This window comes from Mus caroli, unplaced genomic scaffold, assembly GCF_978045245.1.
Source record: "Mus caroli unplaced genomic scaffold, Mus_caroli_1 scaffold_6, whole genome shotgun sequence".
NCBI classification, from domain to species: Eukaryota; Metazoa; Chordata; class Mammalia; order Rodentia; family Muridae; genus Mus; species Mus caroli.
Window position 1 is genome coordinate 118,412,533 of NW_028227261.1, and position 21,507 is coordinate 118,434,039.

The 21,507-nt window shown below is 36.2% G+C and overlaps 1 protein-coding gene across 13 annotated transcripts in view; it reads left to right on the forward strand.

The window, feature by feature from the left end:
* Lingo2 (leucine rich repeat and Ig domain containing 2) overlaps window positions 1-21,507 on the forward strand; it is a 1,228,899-nt gene that overhangs the window by 882,476 nt on the left and 324,916 nt on the right. For all 13 annotated transcript variants that reach the window (XR_015047437.1, XM_029476375.2, XM_029476378.2 and 10 more), the window contains one exon: window positions 14,766-14,928. The gene's annotated coding sequence lies outside the window, so the exon portion shown is untranslated. The remainder of the gene's footprint in view (window positions 1-14,765; window positions 14,929-21,507) is intronic.

The window sequence follows — 21,507 nt, forward strand, 5'->3', positions numbered from 1 at the left end:
CTTCTCATTGTGTCCTGTATTTCTTGGATGTTTTGAGTTAGGATCTTTTTGCATTTTACATTTTCCTTGATTGTTGTGCCGATGTTCTCTATGGAATCTTCTGCACCTGAGATTCTCTCTTCCATCTCTTGTATTCTGTTGCTGATGCTCGTATCTATGGTGCCAGATTTCTTTCCTAGGTTTTCTATCTCCAGTGTTGCCTCATTTTGGGTTTTCTTTATTGTGTCTACTTCCCTTTTTACGTCTAGTATGGTTTTGTTCATTTCCATCATCTGTTTGGATGTGTTTTCCTGTTTTTCTGTAAGGACTTCTACCTGTTTGATTATGTTATCTGTTTTTCTTTAAGGATTTGTAACTCTTTAGTAGTGTTCTCCTGCAATTCTTTAAGGGATTTTTGTGCTTCCTCTTTAGTGTCTTCTGCCTGTTTAGCATTGTTCTCCTGTATTTCTTTAAGTGTGTTATTAAAGTCCTTCTTGAAGTCCTCTACCATCATCAGGAGATATGCTTTTAGATCCGTGTCTAGCTTTTCCGGTGTGTTGGGGTGCCCTGGACTGGGCAAAGTGGGGGTGCTGGGTTCTGATGATGGTGAGTGGTCTTGGTTTCTGTTAGTAAGATTATTACGTTTACCTTTCGCCATCTGGTAATCTCTGGGGTTAGTTGTTATCGTTGTCACTGTTTAAAGATTGGAGCAGAAGCTGTGTTCCACTCACCAGCAGTCCCAAAATCCTGTGGCGGGGGTCGTGGGTAGCTGGTGGTTGTCAGGCAACCCTGCGCTCCAGCTACCCCTGCGCTGATCCGGCCGGATGAGGCCTGTGGCCCTACTCAGGCCGGTTTCTGCTTCCCTAACTAATGCAGTCTCAGGTCCCGCGCGCAATTGGATTGGAGCAGAAGCTGTGTTCCACTCTCCAGAAGTCTTAAGATCCTGTGGTGGGTGTTGTGGGTAGCTGGCGAGTGTCAGCCGACCCTGCGCCCCAGCTGCCCTGGTGCTTTTCTGACCGGATGAGGCTTGTGGCCCTTTGGCTCATTTTTCTACTTTGCATGATTTTACCAATAAAAACCTAAATAAAACTTAGATTTAGGAGACAAAAACCACAATTATCCTGAAATTCAAATGAGAAAATGAAATGTTGATGGCAAAGACTTCATCCATATATTCATCGGTGTACTTCAGGTAGAAATCTTTCTGAGGTAAAGGCTGCATGCCATCCAGGCACACATCATGCTTTGTAGCACCCACAGATGTTCTGACCTAAGATGCATGCTGCTGCACATGTATGGAGTTAGTTGGCAGCTTTTCAGCATTCTCCTCCCCTCCTGCTGAGATGGCATCTCTACTGTCCACACTGTGCTGCGTGCTGCAAGATACCTCACCCACAAAGAACTCTTTGCTGATTTTCCTGTCTCTACCTCCCATTTCACTACAGGTGTGTGGGCATCATAAACACGTGCCACTTTATCTAGCTTGTTGCATTGGTTCCAGAGATTGAAATGAGGTTGTCTGCCTTTCGATGTAGGCCTCTTACCTGCTGAGCCATCTCCATCATTCAAAATTATCTTTTGAAGGAAATATTTTTAGCACGCCTTTAATCCCAGCACTTGGGAGGCAGAGGCAGGTGGATTTCTGAGTTCGAGGCCAGCCTGGTCTACAAAGTGAGTGCCAGGACAGCCAGGGCTACACAGAGAAACCCTGTCTCGAAAAACCAAAAAAAAAAAAAAAAATTTATTTATTATATGTAAGTACACTGTTGTGAGCCACCATGTGGTTGCTGGGACTTGAACTCAGGACCTTCAGAAGAGCAGTCGGTGCTCTTACCCGCTGAGCCATCTCACCAGCCCCCAAGTGGTAGATAGTGGCTGGGTGTATATTCCACAAAGTCATAAATGTCTGGTTTTAACCAGTGTTGGCATTTCATTATATAGGCTTAAAATCTTTTGTTTATATGTTTCTGTAAAAGTATGGTTTTGTAGATGGGACACAATGTTGTTTTTCAACCATTTCTGACTTTCTTTAACTCCCTTCTATAAGTCTTGTGACCAATGAACTTAACTTGTTGTGTAGTTTTCATGTCAGTGTTATATTTTCATAATAGATGCTGATTTAAAATGACTATTTATGTGCGTGTTACTGCTTTGATTTTTATCTACGTGTGTCAGTATTCCACCCTCTTACTCTCACTTCAGGGGAGGTCTAAAAGTCAAGATTTCTAAACTCATCCTGCTTTGGTTTTTCTTGGCCTTCTATAGCTATTGCATTATCAAAAACCTATTTACCATCAAATTCACAAATTTCATTAAATTCAGACTAATGGGATTATTTACTTTCTTTTATACTTTTCTTTGTAGTATTAGTTTTTGTTATAGAAGTATTTGAAGTCGTGTTATTGGTGGCAGAACTCTTCAGAACCCAGAGTTATTTTCCAAGTCTCCTAACTATGAAAATGAAAGAACTCATTTTCTTTCCCTGTAGGACACATGAGGGCTATGTCTTCAAGCTAACAAGAGGGGAGTTCTTTGAAGTTTAGCTTTCTGTCATAGATTTACCTGATCAGGCCAGACTTACCCAGCACCTCCTTTCTCTTTCTCACAGCTGGGTATCAATTCATGTGTAACTGTGAAAATGATATCCGACCATGATCCTTGATCTCTACCCCAATGACAGGGTAGAATTCTATAGGATGTGAATAACAAAGGGATAAATTATGGGGCCTGTCTTATATTTCTACTCACTAAATGTATCTTTTGATGAATTTTCTAGTCATGATTTAGGATGCTATAGTTATATTTTTAATTATTTTTTGTTACTTTTTTGCTGACATATAGAAAAACCTCAATTATTTGTATATTAGCCTTGAATTGAATAATACCATAACTTTGCCTATTAATTCTATAAGATTGTGTAATTTTGTGTCCATCTAAGTCTATGCTGACTGAAAATGGCATATTTGTTTCTATTGAATGCTGTAGTATGGCATCCTGGCAACATGTTTGACTCACATTGATCTTATACCGGAGAGATCAAGTCTTGAACCATAAGTGTGATGTTGACTGTAACTTGAGGACCTTCACAAGATTGAGAAGAGCCAATTCTTCCTGATTGAAAATATTATCAATACCTGTCAAATTTTATCAAATAGATCAAATGCTTTTCAAAGTTAAGCTCCATTTCAACATATTACCTCAATCTCTGTATATTGCGGTGTTCTCTACTTCTCCATTCTTTTTATATATCTAATCATATTAGTGAAGGTTTTCATTGATGAAAAAAAAAAAAAAACATGACCCAAGCAAAGCTTAAAAGGAAAACATTTAATTGTGTCTAACTTACAGTTTCAGAGGTTTCATCCATTATCATCATAGTGGAAAGCATGGCAGTGTCCACACAGGCATACTGCTGGGAGAGTTAAGAGTTCTACATCTTTATCTGAAGGCAGCCAAGAGAGAGACTCTACTTCACAGGATCCTTTGCAGGAGGCTCTCTTCCATCCTGGTCACAGTTTGAGCACTAGGACTCCACAAAGAACACATTTCCTCCAACAAGACTACACATATTCTAATAAGGACATACCTCCTAATTTCCTCGGGGCCAAGCATTCAAACACATGAGTCTATGGACACCAAATCTATTCAAACCTCTATACCAATGCTGTTTATTATACACATACATACACACACATAATCTAGAATTATGCTATCTTTTGAAATATAAGCTTAAGTTATACTAAAATACAAAACTGACACTGGCAATCAGAATGAATGTAAAACTTGGTAAACACATTTTAAAGCTTATTTTGTCTATAAAATTTTAGACCATGAATAACACATTTGGGTTAATAATCATCAAATGGGTAAATAGATTTGGGGGAGGAGGAGGAATAACAAAGCTCATTTATAACTGCTATATTAATTGTTACAGAAAATGATGTTTTAAAAGTACATTAAAATAATAAACTTAATTATTTGTTTTTAGCTTTCTCAGTGAAATCTCCTTTATAATGGCATTCCTTTTCTTCCAACTTGTGAAAATTCCCCATTAAGAGGAAGCTACCAAGCCTGTATTATAGAATAGACATCTCATGGGCAACAAATTTTTCTTTACTATTATTTCTTTTGACTGGAAGCCATGAAGAAACTCTTTATTTATAGCTTATGTTTTGAGAATTTCATTGGTGCATATAATGTGTTTTGATTAAATTTACCTTTAAATTCTTTCCCTACTTCCCTAACCACTATTTCCTCCCAATTTCTTGTGTGTTGGGAATTGGTTCTAATGCTTTATCTTAATTTGGCTCCCAAAAGCCACACTTCCAGATGCCGAGGGTCTCTGCCCCCAGCTGGCTTCAATTGGTAATATGGAATTGCAGTTGGGACAGGGTGGGAGGGTGGGGGAACATTCTCATAGAAACAGGGGGAGGGGAGGGGATAAGGGATTTGGGGAAGGGAAACCAAGAAAGGGAATGACATTTGAAATGTAAATAAATAAAATATCCAAAAAAAAATTCAAAAGAATGGCAGTACATCCAGTGGTTGAGAAGGGATAGGAAGGCAGGACTTCTAGATTGCACAGGCAAGTGACCACGGAGAGAGGGGGAAGAAGATGATAATCTCCATGACTCAGAGGGAGAGAAATCAGATTAAAGAGCTCCAGGAGAGAAAGCATTCAACAGTGCAGGTGGAAAGGGAACACAGCCTAATGATGGGCTTCCCAGAAAGTAACAGAGCAGCAAAGATAAAATATAGATGAAGAAGGTGGTAAGCCAGGAATGCTAGAAGGGAGTGTGTGCTAGCTGCAGGGAGTTTTAGACCTGCCCAACCATTGAGCTAGTCAAGGCATATCAAAATTAGCTGGTGTGTGTGTGTGTGTGTGTGTGTGTGTGTGTGTGTGTGTGTGTGCATGTGTTTCACTTGCAAATTCAGAGCTCTTGGGCAGGTGCAGCATATAAGGGAGCCACTGAGATCATCAAGTGCATTAACTAATTCACCACTCAATTTAAAAAGAAAACATGGAGCCAGTAGTGCTGGCTGCATGTGTATGTGTGTGGTCGTACAAGGCAAACTTTATATGCTTCAGTACAGGGGAACGCCAGGGCCAAGAAGTGGGAGTGGGTGGGTGGGGGAGTGTGTGGGAGGGTGTGGGGGACTTTTGGGATAGCATTGGAAATGTGAATGAAATAAATACCTAATTTTAAAAAAAGAAGCTAAAAAATGTCTGGGAAATATATATATATATATATATATATATATATATATATATATATATATATATGTATTAATGTTCAAAATCTGTATTCATCAGGTAAGTGCAAATTAAAACTAATTTGAGATTTCATCTTCCCCATTAAGAAAGGCTAAGATTGAAAAGAGTAACAGCAAATGCTGGTTTTCGTGATGACAGAAAGAACTCTTCTTTACTGTTGGTGTTAGTGGGACCTGGTACAGCCATAAGGAAAATTCATGTGGAGGTTACCTAAGGAGGTAGAAATAAATCTAAAACATGGCATATTTAGACCACTCCTTAAAATAGTTAGGCTTTGGAAACTGTCATGTTTATTTTGTACTTATAAAAATGTCTTGAAAACTATTTTTCTTTCAGCTTTTAAAGTAAATTTTAAAGATTAGTAGTTTAAAAACATTTAATAACTGCAAGTGCTTTTAAATGATGGATTAAGGTTATCTGATGTAACAAGTCTGCTTAGTTATGACATGTTTTTTGAGGACCTTTTAAGGAACATATCTATTTCATGTAAATTTTCAAAACCATTGTTATAAAATTATCCATAAGGTGCCCATTTCTAGTAGCGTTAAGAAATCCAGTGGTAGCCGGGCGTGGTGGCGCACGCCTTTAATCCCAGCACTCGGGAGGCAGAGGCAGGCGGATTTCTGAGTTCGAGGCCAGCCTGGTCTACAAAGTGAGTGCCAGGACAGCCAGGGCTACACAGAGAAACCCTGTCTCAAATTTTATATTCTGTGTCTGACATGTTTTCAGTATTTCTCACAGAAACAACCTAAGGCCTTGTCAATTTTCTCTGTGGCTTCTCTATTGTTTTATCAATTCTTGATCTCATTGTTTCTCTTTTATTCAGTCTTAATCTAAACATCATTTTCTAGTCTCTAAAACGGAAACCTTGATCCATGACTTCAGATATTTCTATGGAAAAAATCTTAAAATTGTAAATGTTACTGAACATTCTGATTTAAGTACATCCTACCCCACATTTTGAATGTGAAATGTTTTTGTTTTTTCCTTTTCTCCTCTAGTAGTTAAATACATAGGAAGGAGTGGGTGTGTGTAGAAAAGGACCCAGATACAGGATCTGAGTCCACCTGGAATGATATTTACCTGAGATTCAGGTTTAAACAAATAAGGACTCAGGCCAGAGCCAATAGGAACAAGTAGTTACACAGTGCTGCTCCATCCTGTTTCAGTTCCAGTCTGACATCAAATTGCTGTCACTAAACGAGAGACAATTGGAAAGTAAGCAAGGGTCTTCCTTCTGCATTTCCTTCGCTTGAAGATCACTGGCCTATACTGCACACCCCATGCCTCTAAAAGGATATCTTTTTTTTTATTGCATTTTCTTTCTTTTTAATCAATGTATTTTTAATAAGGTATTTATTTCATTTACATTTCCAATGCTATCCCAAAAGTCCCCCATAGCCTCCCACACCCACTCCCCACCCACCCACTCCCACTTCTTGGCCCTTGCGTTCCCCTGTACTGAGGCATATAAAGTTTGCAATACCAATGGGCCTCTCTTTCCACTGATGGCCCACTAGGCCATCTTCTGATACATATGCAGCTAGAGACATGAGCTCTGTGGGGGTACTAACATGAGTTAGTTCATATTGTTGTTCCACCTATAGGGTTGCAGATCCCCCCAGCTCCTTGGGTACTTTCTCTAGCTCCTTAATTGGGGGCCCTGTGATCCATCCAATAGCTGACTGTGAGCATCCACTTCTGTGTTTGCTAGGCCCCAGCATAGTCTCACAAGAGACAGTTATATCTGGGTCCTTTCAGCAAAATCTTGCTAGTGTATGCAATGGTGTCAGCATTTGGAAGCTGATTATAGGATAGATCCCCAGGTATGGCAGTCTCTAGATGGTCCATCCTTTCATCTTATCTTTTAAAACACTTTTTAGTTGTTTAGTGGCACAGAGGAAGAGCAGAGATTGAAAATAGACCTAGAAAAAAGATACCATTCAGTTGAGAAAAGCTGGGGAAATTGAGGCATAGATGCTGCCTTCTTAAGGAAATAAAGAGGAACATGTCCTGTTTGAGGTGGAAAGGTTGCACACCATAATGAAATGAGAATTACACACCTTTAATAAGAGCTGAAAACTTGAAGAATCATCTGTGAGTCTCCAGTGCTGGATTCAGATGTTGATGGAATTGTCCTTGATCTTACTTTGTGTCACTTTAGGATCCCTGCTAAGTTGCAAAATGGAAATGATACTAGGTTAATATTATATGAATATGTGGAGAGATTATTTCATGTTTGTGGCTACTAATAATGCAGCTGAATATGCAAAAATGGGCATCATCAAAATAGTAACATGCTATTTATATTACAGTAAAAGCACTGGTGTTGTCACCATCTATTAAGACCATTTTCTCCTTATGTCTGTATTGGTTTAATTGGAGAGAGTGGTGAGAGAGATCATCTGTTGCTTTCAGCAAATTCTGCTCATTTAAAATGTGTACTTAGAAATACTGGTGTGCTGTTCGTTGGCTTTGGTATCTTTCTAAAATAAAACTACCCCGAACATAGTTCTTTAAAATCAAGCACATTGGAAATCTATAATGTTGAGACACCATGCTGAGCATGCTAGAGACCTCATACTGGAGAGGTAGGAGCATCTTGCCTTTAGGTATTCACATAGATCCTCCTGTGATCCAAACACCCTCAGATTTGTCACGTCACTTTCTTGAGACTAGGCTCTTCATCTATAGACTGAGCAAGTTGCTCAAATTCAATCTATAAGCTTTTAATTGACAACACAACACTATCAATTAAGGGCATTGGGATTCTGGCTGTAGTTTTTCCAAGGCTGCTTGCCTTGGGGCAAGTAACTCAACCATTCTGATCATTGCTTTCTTCTCATCGTTTTTGAGCCGATTAAATAGAAAACTATACATGAAAGAGCAGCTAATGCTTTGAAATCTTAGTAATTCTGGGTGGTGTCTTCCTACTAGAGAAGAAAGTGTAGTTTCTTTATGTGACTGAATGAAGGGGGAAGAACTAAAAGCAATGTGTTTGTGACTAACAGGAAAGAACCCCTCTGATTTAAAAAAATCATTTGCAGAAGTAGCTTTGAAATTTTAGAGGCTGAATAACCCTAAATTTGATTATTGATAATCCAGCTCTTTCCACATTTCCTATGATTATGTTTTTGATGTTTGTTTGGAAAAATGAGTTGCTTCCATACAAATATTGCAAAACACACTGAACAGTCATTTAAGGAGAGCAGTGAGCTCCCAGAATGCTCTCTACTCTTCTAGTTCTGTTAGCTGCCCAGGGGGGCTATGCAGCCTGCCTCTGTGGGGAAGATGAAACACATCCCCTAGACAATGTTTAAAGAGCAACAAACCAACAAGTACAAATCAATAGCCTATAAAATGAGTGTCTAAGTGCAGAGGGGATCCTTTGGAAAGCTTTCTTCAAAGCAATGCCATAGACTCAAAAGGCTGTAGTGCTGTGGATAAGGAAAGACAAAGAAAAGCACAGTTCAGTTAAAGACCACTTAAGGGTAGACAAAGTCACAAATATACAGTGTTTCTGTAGGTGTGAGTTTTGTCTATTTCTTTGTTCAAGTTTTATTTTTGTCTTGTTTAATTTTAAATTCATATATAATATTATGTTATCAATAATGTCTTATACCTTGCTTTCTGTAAACCATAGAAGTATTTGGAACATGGGCTAAAACTAACTTAAAATATTTATATCAAGATTACTGAAATTTACAATAAAACAATTCATTGTAATTCATTTTCATAGAGTATTAGTTTCTCACAAACAAAAATTCTATTGCAAAAAAAAAGGGGGGGGGTTTCTGAGCCAGCAATAAGACTGATTGGTGAAGGGCCCTTCCCACAAAACCAGCAACCAGGGTTTGATTTCAAGGATGGACATGATGGTTAGAAAGTACAAACCTTCTCAAGTTATTCTAAAACAGATTTGCCCAACTTGCAGTATATAGATGCATTGTAATAGTTCACTTACTGTTGCTGTAATAGAACGCTAATGAAAACTAACTTGGGGGGAAAAAGGGTCTGTTTAGCTTTTAGATTGTGGTGACTTGAACAAGAATGGCCCCCACAGGTTCATATATTTGACTACTCGATCCCCAGTGAGTAGAACTTTTCAAGAAGGATTAAAAGATGTGGCTTTGTTCAAGGAAGTATGTTACAGGGGGGGGACTGAATTAAAAACAAAATATCTTTCCTTGGTATGGTGTCTCACCCTCCACTACTTCATATTTATGTGATTTAGAATAAAATTTTAAGCTCTGGTTTCCTTATTGTGAATTAGTGGTAAAATAGAAGAAGTCTCATCCAGGGCCCAGTATCACTGCCTGGTCCTTATGAGTCTGGATATAAAGTTCTAGTTAATGATCAGTGTAATGCCTATTGGCTTCTCGTGAGCTGATAATACCTCTGCAATCAAGTTGCAAGTTGCTTTCTTTTCTAAAAGTTGTCTTGGTCACAGTGTCTCTTGACAGAGCAAAACACACATTCTGAGATACACACCAGAATCACATTACATCATTTGAGGGAAGACAGCAAGAACCTGGAATGGGGAGCTAAAGGAAAGCCATTGAGAAATGCACCTTACTAGCATGTTCTAAAGGCGTATTCAGACTGCTTTTTGTTTGTTTTGTTTTGTTTTGTTTTTTATTCTGTTTGTTTTTAAACTATCTCATGACCATCTGCCTAAGGTAAAACTGACAATAGTAGATAGGGTCCTTATGCATCAACCATTAACCAAGACAACGTCCCACAGATGTTCCTACAGTTCAACACAAGAAAGGTCTTTTCTTCATAGACATTCCTTCTTTCCAGACAAACAAACAAATAAATAAATAAACACAACAACCTAATCAGCACACACTCATATATACATGCACACACAAACACACACACACACACACACACTAATATAATACAATTTAAAATGGTCTCTTTAAAATGAATAATCTCAAAAAACAACAGGGAACAAAAAATAAAAAGCTAGAAAATAGAAGGAAATCAAACCACTTAAAACCAGATTGATTAGAATAAAAGAATAAAAATCACTTAATTTATCAAATCTTAAAAACAATTTTTATGATTATTATCTTTATCTTGTTTTTCATTGTGTTGTCATTCAGTAACATTAACATGGATAGTTGAAAATAAATATCTGAAAATATTTTAATCATATTTTAATAATGAATGTTGATTTAACATATAGCTTTAAACCATTGTCATATAAACTGTGCTTTCCATGGTCACTGTGACAAATAAATATATAATTCTCATTTCTGTGAAAAATACATGATATAACCAAATTTAAAAAGTATTTAACTTACAGTTTGATGAGAAGGCTCTCCAAGGTTAGGAAAGCTTGGACACAGGAGCTAGTGGTGTCTGGTCACATTGCTTCTACCTTTAGGTAGCACAGGGTGATGGCAGACTAGTGTTCTCATTCTCTATACATAGTAGAAAACTTTAATGAGGGTTCTTCCATTTCATTTAGCCCTATCTACAAGTTTTCTTAGACATGTCCAGAGGTTAATCTCTTAGCTGATTGTACCCTCTGTCAAGCTGATAGTTAATATGAGCTATTCCCACCACTCAATAATCTTATCTTAGCACAGAATATATGCATATGATTCTCTAAGTGGTCCTTGTGAAAGCAGAAAGAGTAAAAATACAGAAAGCATGTGTAGCAATTTGAACAAGACAGTGGTCCATCTCAATTGTACTGCGGATCTAGAAGATTGAAAATACCAAAGTTCTGGCATAAAAACAGATACACTGATGAATTGAATCAAATTGAAGACACAGATATAAGCCCCCACATTTTCAGACATGACATTTTATAAAGTCAGAAATACACACTGAAATAAAATGGAGCATCTTCAAGAATTGGCACTGGTCAAGCTCGATGGCTACATGTAGAAGAATCCAAATAGACCCATACTTAACAGCCTACACAAAACTCAGATCCAAAGGGATCAAGGACTTCAACATAAGGGCAGATACACATAGTCAGACAGGGAGAAAGTGGGGAATAATTTTGTACTCATTGTCAAAGGAAAAGACTTTCAGGACACTGATAGCACAGGCACTAAGAACAACTTATAAATGGGAACTTCATGAAAGGTAAAATGTTCTGTATGGCAACACACACATTTTATATATATATATAATATCATTATATATACATATAGTATGAAATATATATATGTATGTATATATATATAATATCATTATATATACATATAGTATGAAATATATATATGTATGTATGTGTATATATATATATATATATATATATATATATATATATATATATCAGGCCACGGAATGGAGATAGATAGATAGATAGATAGATAGATAGATAGATAGATAGATAGATAGAAAGAATCAGGCTAGAAAATGGGAAGTGATTTTTTTTTACCAAGCAAACAACCAATAGAGCACTAATAACTAACATATAAAAAGAACTAAAAATTGATGCATATCAAAAAAGAAATATTCCAATTTTAAAAGGTTCAGATCTTTAAATAGAGACTCTCTAAAGATAAAAACAAGTATCTACTTGCTTATATGTGGATGCTAGCTTTTATGTTTTTGATAAGCAGGCTACAAATCATACACAGAAATTAGGTGTAGAGTAAGGTATTATTAACTGCAAGGGAAGGCTCTCCTGAAGAAGGGACAATAAAATAGACATCTATGGATGGTCTAGATATTGGGACTAGGGAAAATAGAAGATAATAATTCAATCAGAGTCGGGAAGAGCATGACTGACACACATAACACACATACAAGCTCACAGAGACCATGGAAGTCTGCATAGGGTCTGCCATGTTTGGAGACAGTTGGGGATCCCAGCACTGAGAGGAGAGGTGGACCCAAGCTCCCACTTCAAATTCAAACTATCTTCAATTAATCACCACCTGCAAAGAGAAAAACTAGCTTTCTCCAATGGAGTCTCATTGGGTATAGAAACCACACTTAGGGAGAGGCCCAATGCCCAACAGCAGATGGCCAGCACAAAACCAACTCAGTGCTATTCTTGGAGGTATTCTGTCTCATAATGCTTTGTCTGTGCATTTTTTTTAACTTTACAGATTGGTTGCTTATCTATTACGGTTTTTTTAGTTTTGTGATTTTGGGGAATTTCTATGTATGTAAATGTGTGTGTGTATGCATCTGTATGTGGTTTGTTTTTGATTTTGTTTTGTTTTTGCTTTTTCTTTAAGTCTTTTTTGTTTGTTTGTTTGTTTGTTTTGTTCTATTCTGGTTTTTTGTTTGTTTGTTTTTATATAAAAATATGCCTGTCATTTTATTTTTAGAGAGAAAGAAAAGGTATCAACCTGGGTGGGTGGGGAGGTGGTAAAGATGTTGGAGGAGTTACCAGAAGGAAAACTGTGGTCAGAATATACTTCATAAAAAACTATTTTCAATTAAAAATAGAATAAACAAATAGTCGATGAGAAGGAACTACAAAGAACATTCCATACTAAGAATTGATCAATATGTCTTCTGTTTAATGAATGAAATAAATTAACTTTAAAAGCAAATTGTTAATGTTGTATGTACCCTTTTATAACAAAAGGCAGTGCCAACATGTAAGTTGGTACTAAGTCACAGATGGCTACTTTCAAAGCAGGTAGCTCTCAGAAATTTCTCACTTCTAATCCATTTTTGAAGCTTGACAATTATGTTTATAAATTCTTTCCTCTTATCTGTCCAGCACTATATGGCTTCTTCAATATCCTGCATCAAGAGACAAAAAACAAAGATTGGTTTCTGTTATAACTAATGTGATCATGTTTTAAGCATTCTGAAAAACAGATACATAGAAATATTTGGCATGAATAAAAATAATTTGTACCTATAGTTTAACTAATGTTAATAAGTACCAGAGCTTGGACTGACAGGCTGGATATTTAAAGCTGTGTATGTGTGTGTGCATGTGCATGTGCGTGTGCATGTGCGTGTGCGTGTGCGTGTGTGTGTGTGTGTGTGTGTGTGTGTGTGTGTGAGAGAGAGAGAGAGAGAGAGAGAGAGAGAGAGAGAGAGAGAGAGAGAGAGAGAGAGAGAGAATCAAGGTAAAACACCTGTTTTAAATTACAGCATTTACATTATTATCCATAAACACAACTCTGTTTCAAAAAGATATTTAGAAGTATTGTATTTTAATGAGGCGTGCACTGGACTTTGGAACCTTGTTTTCTTATCTTCCTTGCTGAAATAGAATGGTAGCCTCTCGCACTGATGAGACTTTAAATGAAGTCTCCATGTAGCCTTCTGAGAATAGTTAAAACTCTAGCTGAAGTAGCATGGGGATCTATCATATTGTGGCTTGTTAAATTCAGATTTTACACCTGTGTCCATGAGCCTGCAGAACACAATCACTCAAAGGAGTCTCCCCACAGACTTAGCAAGAAAATACAAAGAATATACAAATGTGTATATACCTTGGATTATTATTTATGTATAATATATATATATATATATATATACATGTACTGTGTGAATGGATAGATTAGATAGATAGATAGATAGATAGATAGATAGATAGATAGATAGATAGATAGATAGATAGATAGATAGATAGATAGATAGATAGATAGATAGATCTGGTTGTTTTAGATTTTTAAAAAGTATCTCTTCTTAAAGTTTATTCTGGAAAGACCACCAAATAGCCTTGTCTAGGAGTACCATTCTGCATTCCTACTGAACTCAGTTGTTTGTGTGGCTGGCATCAGCACAGAAAAAGGTAGTGATTGTGCTAATGCATTTTCTCCATCAATAGATGTCAGAAATGTTTGTGAGTTTAAACAATGTATGTATTTAAATGGACTTTAACAATCAGACCATTAAATGTGTGATTGCTCACACACAGTGATCTGATTACTTTCCTAGGCTCTGGCTATCCCTTTCTTTCTCCTTATTATTTTGCAATCTGTACCTTGCCATGGATAATAGGGACTGCTGAATTTACAATAGTACTTTACATTTGCTACTCAATGATGTGTCTCATACATTTTGTTAGAGAGGTGACCTAATTTTTATAGTAGAAATTCTGGCTTTGTTGGGGTGTCTGAGGTCACAAAATATATTGTGCTTGGTCCATACCATCATGCGACATCTGTTCTTGCTCCTGGTAAGTTTTCTCTGTGACATCTCATTGACCTTAAAAGTATGTGTAGAGTCAGAAAAATACTCAGAGTACTGGAGGTGGTCTGTTCCATGAAGGTTTAGAAATATTTAATATTAATGAGTTTTAGGAGTGATAATAATTTGTTAATACTTGTAGTTTGAGTAGGTCAATGAAAGCCTGGAGAGAAAGATATGCACTGTGGTAACACTTACTGAAAAGCACACAGTACATCCCTCCAGCTTTGTGTGTCCTAGCATCCTGAGTGGCATTTAGAGTTCCTTACATACTGCTTTATGATTTCCTTACTGACTGAGAAGTGAAGGCCTCCTCATCCTAGGACATGACTCACCATTTTTCAATTATAATGAAGAAAGGTCTTGTTTGTTGCAGGCATGTTTCAAGCAGTTGGCTGGTGGGACTTTGAGAGATGCTGCCGCCCGTGATGTGGTGGAGTTATCATGATCAACCACTCCGTTCGGACTTCAACCAGTGGCCATGAGCTTTGTCTGATAGACCACAGCAGGAGTTGGATTTTTAAAAAGGAGCAAACCAGGTAAGGTGCGAGGGAGACATCTGCTCATTCATCACTTGTACCAAAGGCTTTGGAATGCTTCCAGGAGGTACTGAATAATGTATAGCTTTGTGGTTGATTTTCTAAGTCCACTGAAGAGGTTGTTGAAGAATGAGACTTCCTTGCTTCGCAATGTATAGAGTAATAATTCAGTCTTCTTTTTTTCTTTCAAGTGAAGAGAGGGGATATTTTAAGGTATACATTAAGCAGGCCTGAGGATACTCTAGATTTTAATTTAATGTAATAGCCAAAATTTGCAGGTAATAGAGTTCTTCTCTATAAGGAGTTATTATGAACTCTAATGACACCAGCAGTTGTACTTTTGAAAGTGTAATAGGGAAAGTGTTGATTTGACATATTCATATTATATAAAACATAGAAATATGAATATGAGTTCATAGTATGTAATCTTATAAACATTCTTTATGCTTGCTTCAGTTCAGAAAATTACACCATTATTCTTGCCTTTATTTCTTTGACAGTATATATTGTTCTGAATTCTATTCATATAGTATCTAAAACAATGTTGCACAGTCAGACTGGTATTGTATAAAGAATATATAATAAGAAACTCATTCAAATATTAACTAATTCTTTGTTTCACTCTGAAAAATTCTTATTACCCAAGATCAGACCTTACATTTCTCATTGACTCTCTTCCACTCAAAAATACATTTTAATTGATCAATTATCCTACCAAGCCACCAGAAGCTAGGTTCTCTGCCTTTAAGAGAGTCAGCACTTTTCTTTAATGCTTTGGAAAGCAAAGTTTTCTGTAGGCTGAATTATAACCACAAAAATCCTGAGTACAAGTTTTAATGTTGAAACCAATTGGGTGAGGTAAATGTGCCATACAACCATTTGAGTTCTTTGAAATTGTTGCAAATTTCTCCTTTTAACTTGTGAAAAAAAAAGAGTAATTCCACTCATCCAATATAGTATATATATATATATATATATATATATATATATATATATATATATATGTGTGTGTGTGTGTGTGTGTGTATATATTTCACACACATGTGTGCAAACACACACAAACACACATATACACCTCCCCACACAGAGTCCATTAGAACCTAACATATGCGAATGAAAATTTGACTTCATAATATCTTGCATATTATATGTTACATAATAACATCATAGTCTATATAACCATTTGGATGTTAATTAGGACATCCAAGGTGTTAGCAATCAACAAATTGTAACAAGTCTAACATGAATACTTTCCTAACCACTTATCAACATGATGCTACAGAACATGAATGTGAAAAGCAATCTCTTATAGATTCAAAACTTGGTTGGAAATTATAAACGTGTGGCAGAAACCTGAATTCGGCAGACTGCACGGATGATTAGCTTGTTTTGTTTTCAAGGCCATAGTGTCATTCACATTTACAAGTTTTATGGATCTGTAATAAATTTAAATGCTAGATTCATTACTGGAACAAAGATCAATCCAACCACATAACACACATCTTATTCAATCCTTATCGTGTTTTTGTTTGTTTGTTTGTTTTTTCTGTTACACTCCAAAACACTGCAAATTTGGTCAGAACTTAGTAATACTTGTATCTGAGATTCTCAGGATTCTCAGGTTTTTAAGCTTGCTTTTGATGAATGCAGAGGAGTATTTATCATAATTGTGTTTATTATAGTATTTTCAACAAATCTGATTTCATATCAAAACTTCAATGTTGTAAAGAGAATTGTAAGGGGGAATAAAATGCCCTGTTTTCAAGAAAAACACTCATGTGACAATCCAATTAGCCATTATCTTGCCACAAAGGTAGAGATCACTCTCATTTTTGAACTTCACATTCATTTTGTAGGATATTTTGTCTCTGAAGTGCTTCAGTCATTGGCTTGGGGAAACGGTCCAGTAAGCAATATGAAACAGCTTCCCTTTCCAAGGTCCTTTGAAGTAAATTTTGTTAGTTACAGCAGAGATAGCACCTTCTTCAATAGTGTGTGAAAATATAGTTTGAAGGTACCCTCTAGAATACATTCTCGGTTAAAATTAACTATTTTTTAATGAACAGAAATATATACATTGTTGCTTTATGTATCACATTAATTTTCTAATCGTTTTATTTTTTTGTTATTTGGACGTTCGTTTCCCAATTTTACTGTGACATGGCTTATTATAAAAAGACAAAAATGTCAAGGTTTCTAAGTTCTACTTCTCAAAAGTTTATTTAAAATATCCATGAAATTTCATTTGATTTGTTAGCTGAGAAACATTTTATTCTTTCCTAAAGCACTCTTGAAGGAAAGGTTTTTCTAGCTCAGAATTATAGTATTATATGTTTCAACATAGAAGCAATATTAAGCTATAAAGACAGGATATGAAAGGTGAGATTGTTTCCAAGGCAGTTTTTTTTTTCCCAAGGCAGTTCTAATAAGAGTTTACTCCATGTAACATGATGTGCAGTCTCCAAGGCAGTTCATGAAAAACACTTGGGTTCCTTCTATATGCAGTGCCTTTATGCTCATGACCTGCAGAGAGGGAAGTGAGGTCTTGCCTGTGTATTTCTTCCCATTCTGAGGCCTTCTGATACAAAATCTTGAACGTTTCATAAAGCGGCTCCTCTATCAATACAACTACCACACAAACTTAAATGCTTTGAACATCGTTGGAATTTATAACCAATGTACAACAATACATAGACAGAAACAAAATAATACCATTCTCTTCCTTTCCATCAAGTGAGTACAAACCTGGACAGACAAACCAAAATACACCACAACATGTGAAAAGCTCACTTTTGACAAAATATGTTAAAATCATTCATCAAATTTTTACTTTGCTATAAATTGAGATGGATTGTTAAGCATAAGAGGTTGGTAAAAAAATATCTTAAAATGAGAGAGGCGTGTTTTCCCTCCAATTAAAGAGGAAGAATTTTAGGACATGACAGACAGACATGAGAGCTCATTATACAATCTAATAGCCTCAATATGGTGCTAAAATGAACATCATGTCGGAAGAATGGGGCACTTGACCATGGGGCACAGGATGAGATGGAAGATGACAAATAGGTAGTGGCTGAGTTGAAGAACTTTGTATGTACAGGTATAGTAAAATAGAAACTAATGCCATTAGTATAATCCACCTTAGAGTTTCATCTACATCCTGGCAGAGGGTAGAATGGAGCCATGAGAGGTGTGTTTAGAGAGGTACAATACACAAAGAATGCTCAGATCCTTCCCTGCAGAAAATGTGTATATAATAGCTGACTGAGTCAGCACAGCCAGCAATATTCCTTGTCTACCAGCAGCTCTTCTATGCTGTCAAACGATAGCTAAACAATTGTGTTGCTGTGAAAATAGACTCCCACGTCTCTACTTTCTAACATGTTTAGGAATAGCTTTAAAATCCTTCACACAAAAGGGGAGCTTTTGACTGTCTTGTTTTCATCACACTCATGGACACAGCTGTACAGGGGCACACAAACACTGAGTGTGTGCTTGGAATTTAACCTCAGATCCTCGGCTTGAAATTTATGCTTCAATTAAGGTGGGGGCAGCTGCTACCCACTTTACGTTTCCTGTGAGACTTTCATCTCTCAGGCTTTATCCTTCCCTTCATCGTTTTATCATCACATCAATCAGTGTTTCATTCCTTGGGAGCCCAGCATGCATGGCAGGCACATTTTTATGTCCAGAAAGCAAAGCTACCCTACTTAGCGTGTACTGCTTACTTAAACCTAAGTAAGTAATTCTGTTGAAATCATCACATCCTTCCTACCACAATGAACATTTGGTGAAAATAATAGGGAACACATGAAGATGTAAGGAAAGAAAAATTATGAAAATGCTCAGCAAAAAAAAAAAAAAGGTCACTATCAGTCTATGCTTTCTTTACATAATCCTCAGTGAGCCAGGGCACATTACCACCTCCACCAGAGGAACTTCATACCTTGCAACATCACCTTCATTCCAGTTATTTAATTGGAAATTACCATAGCTACAAATCATTTCTCAAGTATACCAGAGTCTGGCTATTTGTGTACTTATTTTTAGATGCATTCTTTGACTGTGGTCTGTGCAAAACCTAGTAGCCTTACTCTAAATATACAGTCAGGGAAATATTGATATTATTCATTGAAATATAGGTTGTTAAGGCTGACAACCTTAATAGTCTTCCTTAAGACCTAATTCTAGAGCCATAAGATGTGCATTAGATGTGTCCAATGACTAAAGGAGCGTTCAAAGCCTGTGTTTTTGGCAATAGACTCCATAGCTCTCTTTGTGGGTGAGCAGAATAGTTTACCTCTTCTCTGAAAGTAAATGAAATGGTTAAGGAGTGTGCTTAGTGTTGTAAATGCTCAGTGTTAGTTTTATTTTGTGGTTTTGTTATTTAGTTTTGCTTTGCTTTGTCGTCGTCATCATTAACTTTTAAGTTCTGGGCACTTTGAATAAATTTTTGTTGAGTTTTATAAACTTGTTATTGAAGATGACAATAGCTTTATGGTTATGGTTATAGCCTTTAGGAGTATTCTGTTTAACATCATATATCATTCATATTATACTATTTCTGGGGATTATAGTATCATTTTATTTACAGTCAAAGATTACAATGTTTTATTCTTAGCAAATTATAGTGTTTAGATTCAGTAAAGCACACTGGAACTCTCTAAACTAGATGTTAACACAATTTTACAGCTGTAACAGTTTACTTGTCTGTTCACACAGTTCTCTAATTCAGAAAAACTTGAATCTGAAATCAATGAAGCAAGATCCATAACTATGCCTTTGACCATTTTTATTTTATATAGAGGAGAAATATTATTAAATTTGAAATTAAAATTTTGAATTAATGCTGCATTTACTATGGCCCAATAATACTTTAAAAGTGGGGATCATGATTAAATTCACGTGTCAATTAAGACTGTAATAGGAGAACAATGCAGATACCTCAAAGACAATTACCCAAGTAGCTGGGCAGAGCACTGTGGACTCTTGGTAGTATGCAGCTCCATTCTTCTTAGATGAAAACACTTCTCTATTATTAAGAATATGATGGAGGAAAATGTAGATGAGAAAATGGCATTGAGCGATGGAGAGAGAAGTAACCAAAGCTGAATCAATGACCTCCTAGGATAGAAGTGTGGTCATGACAAACCAAGAGGGGCCTGTCACTCATCCTCTCTTAGAAGTTTACTGTTCCCCTCATGTGAACAGAAGGAGCTGATATTGATGCGGAGTTGGTCATGCTTGTAAAAAAAGCATGATGTTGAATGGATTAAAATCCAAGAAGCCACGCCAAGGTCTAATAAAATATGTGCAAAAGGTTTTGGACAGAGAGGTAGTAAATCACTGAGTGAGAAAATTGAACATTTCATTAGAAAAAAATTATTCATTGAGGTTTAACAAGAAATTGTCATATGACTGCAGAAAAATTTTACAAAGTCTTTTCTGCAGAAATGTTGAAGGGACAATAAGTACACTGAATAAATCATGTCACTTTCCATTAAATCTAACTTGGTAATGAAATGATAATGATAAACACTAAAAATTAAATATTAGTTCTGTGTAAATCTATATTTGCACTGAAATGTAGGCATAGTTATAGCTGTATTTGAGATGAAGAAGCTGCAAAATAGAATAATACATTTCCAAGGCACACATAGCTAATGTGTCAACAATTTTCTCCCAAGATCTGTTCTTTACAAGAGCATATAATATTTTCATATAATTTTGGTTTTCAGATTTCTAAACAAGCAAACCATTCCTTTTTCCAATGTATACATTTATGTATACAATATATATATACATATATATATATATATCTCACTTAATTGTGTGATACATTGATATGATGTTATGTAACTTTCTGCTCCTTACTCATGTATGTATTTGCATCTTTGTGTGTGCATGTGCATATGTGCATGTGTGTTTATGGTGCTTTGCTTTGAATTTGAAAATATTTGGGAGGATAGATTTCTACTGCTTCTTTTGTGTGGCGGCCCATTACTATAATGAATACAATGCACTGTGATTCTCACCAAATGTTTGCTGAAGGTACTGTCAACAGTCATCTGCATTTGTGTTGTGAGTTGGCCAAATACACTTTCTTTTCTTCTGTTCTCTCATAGTTGTCGCTCATCTTTCCTTCTTACTTTTCTTCTCTCCTTTCCTTTCTTTAACCTCTAAAGCCTCTTGACTTTCCTCTACATCCCTACCTGTAGACATACTAATATATTTTGCTTTGCATTTTCTCTGTTTATGCCAATTGTAATCTACATCAACATATCTTTTCTTGAGATATGAAAGCTGTCAATAAACTTATAATTCTCTTTTAAATTTAATAAAATTCAAGCCAATGCTGCTTACTCTCTCTACTGTTGACCACAAATAAATAATTATTTTAATTAGTCTGTATATCCTTGAGTTCACTACACAACCTAGGCTGACTTTGAACTTGTTTGCAGCAATTCTTCTACCTTAGCTTTATGCCTTTCACAAGTTTAATAATAAAATTCAATATTCAGGCTACATTTTATATGTCCAGTTAAGGCTAATTCCAAAAACAAAGCCACTTGTATCAGT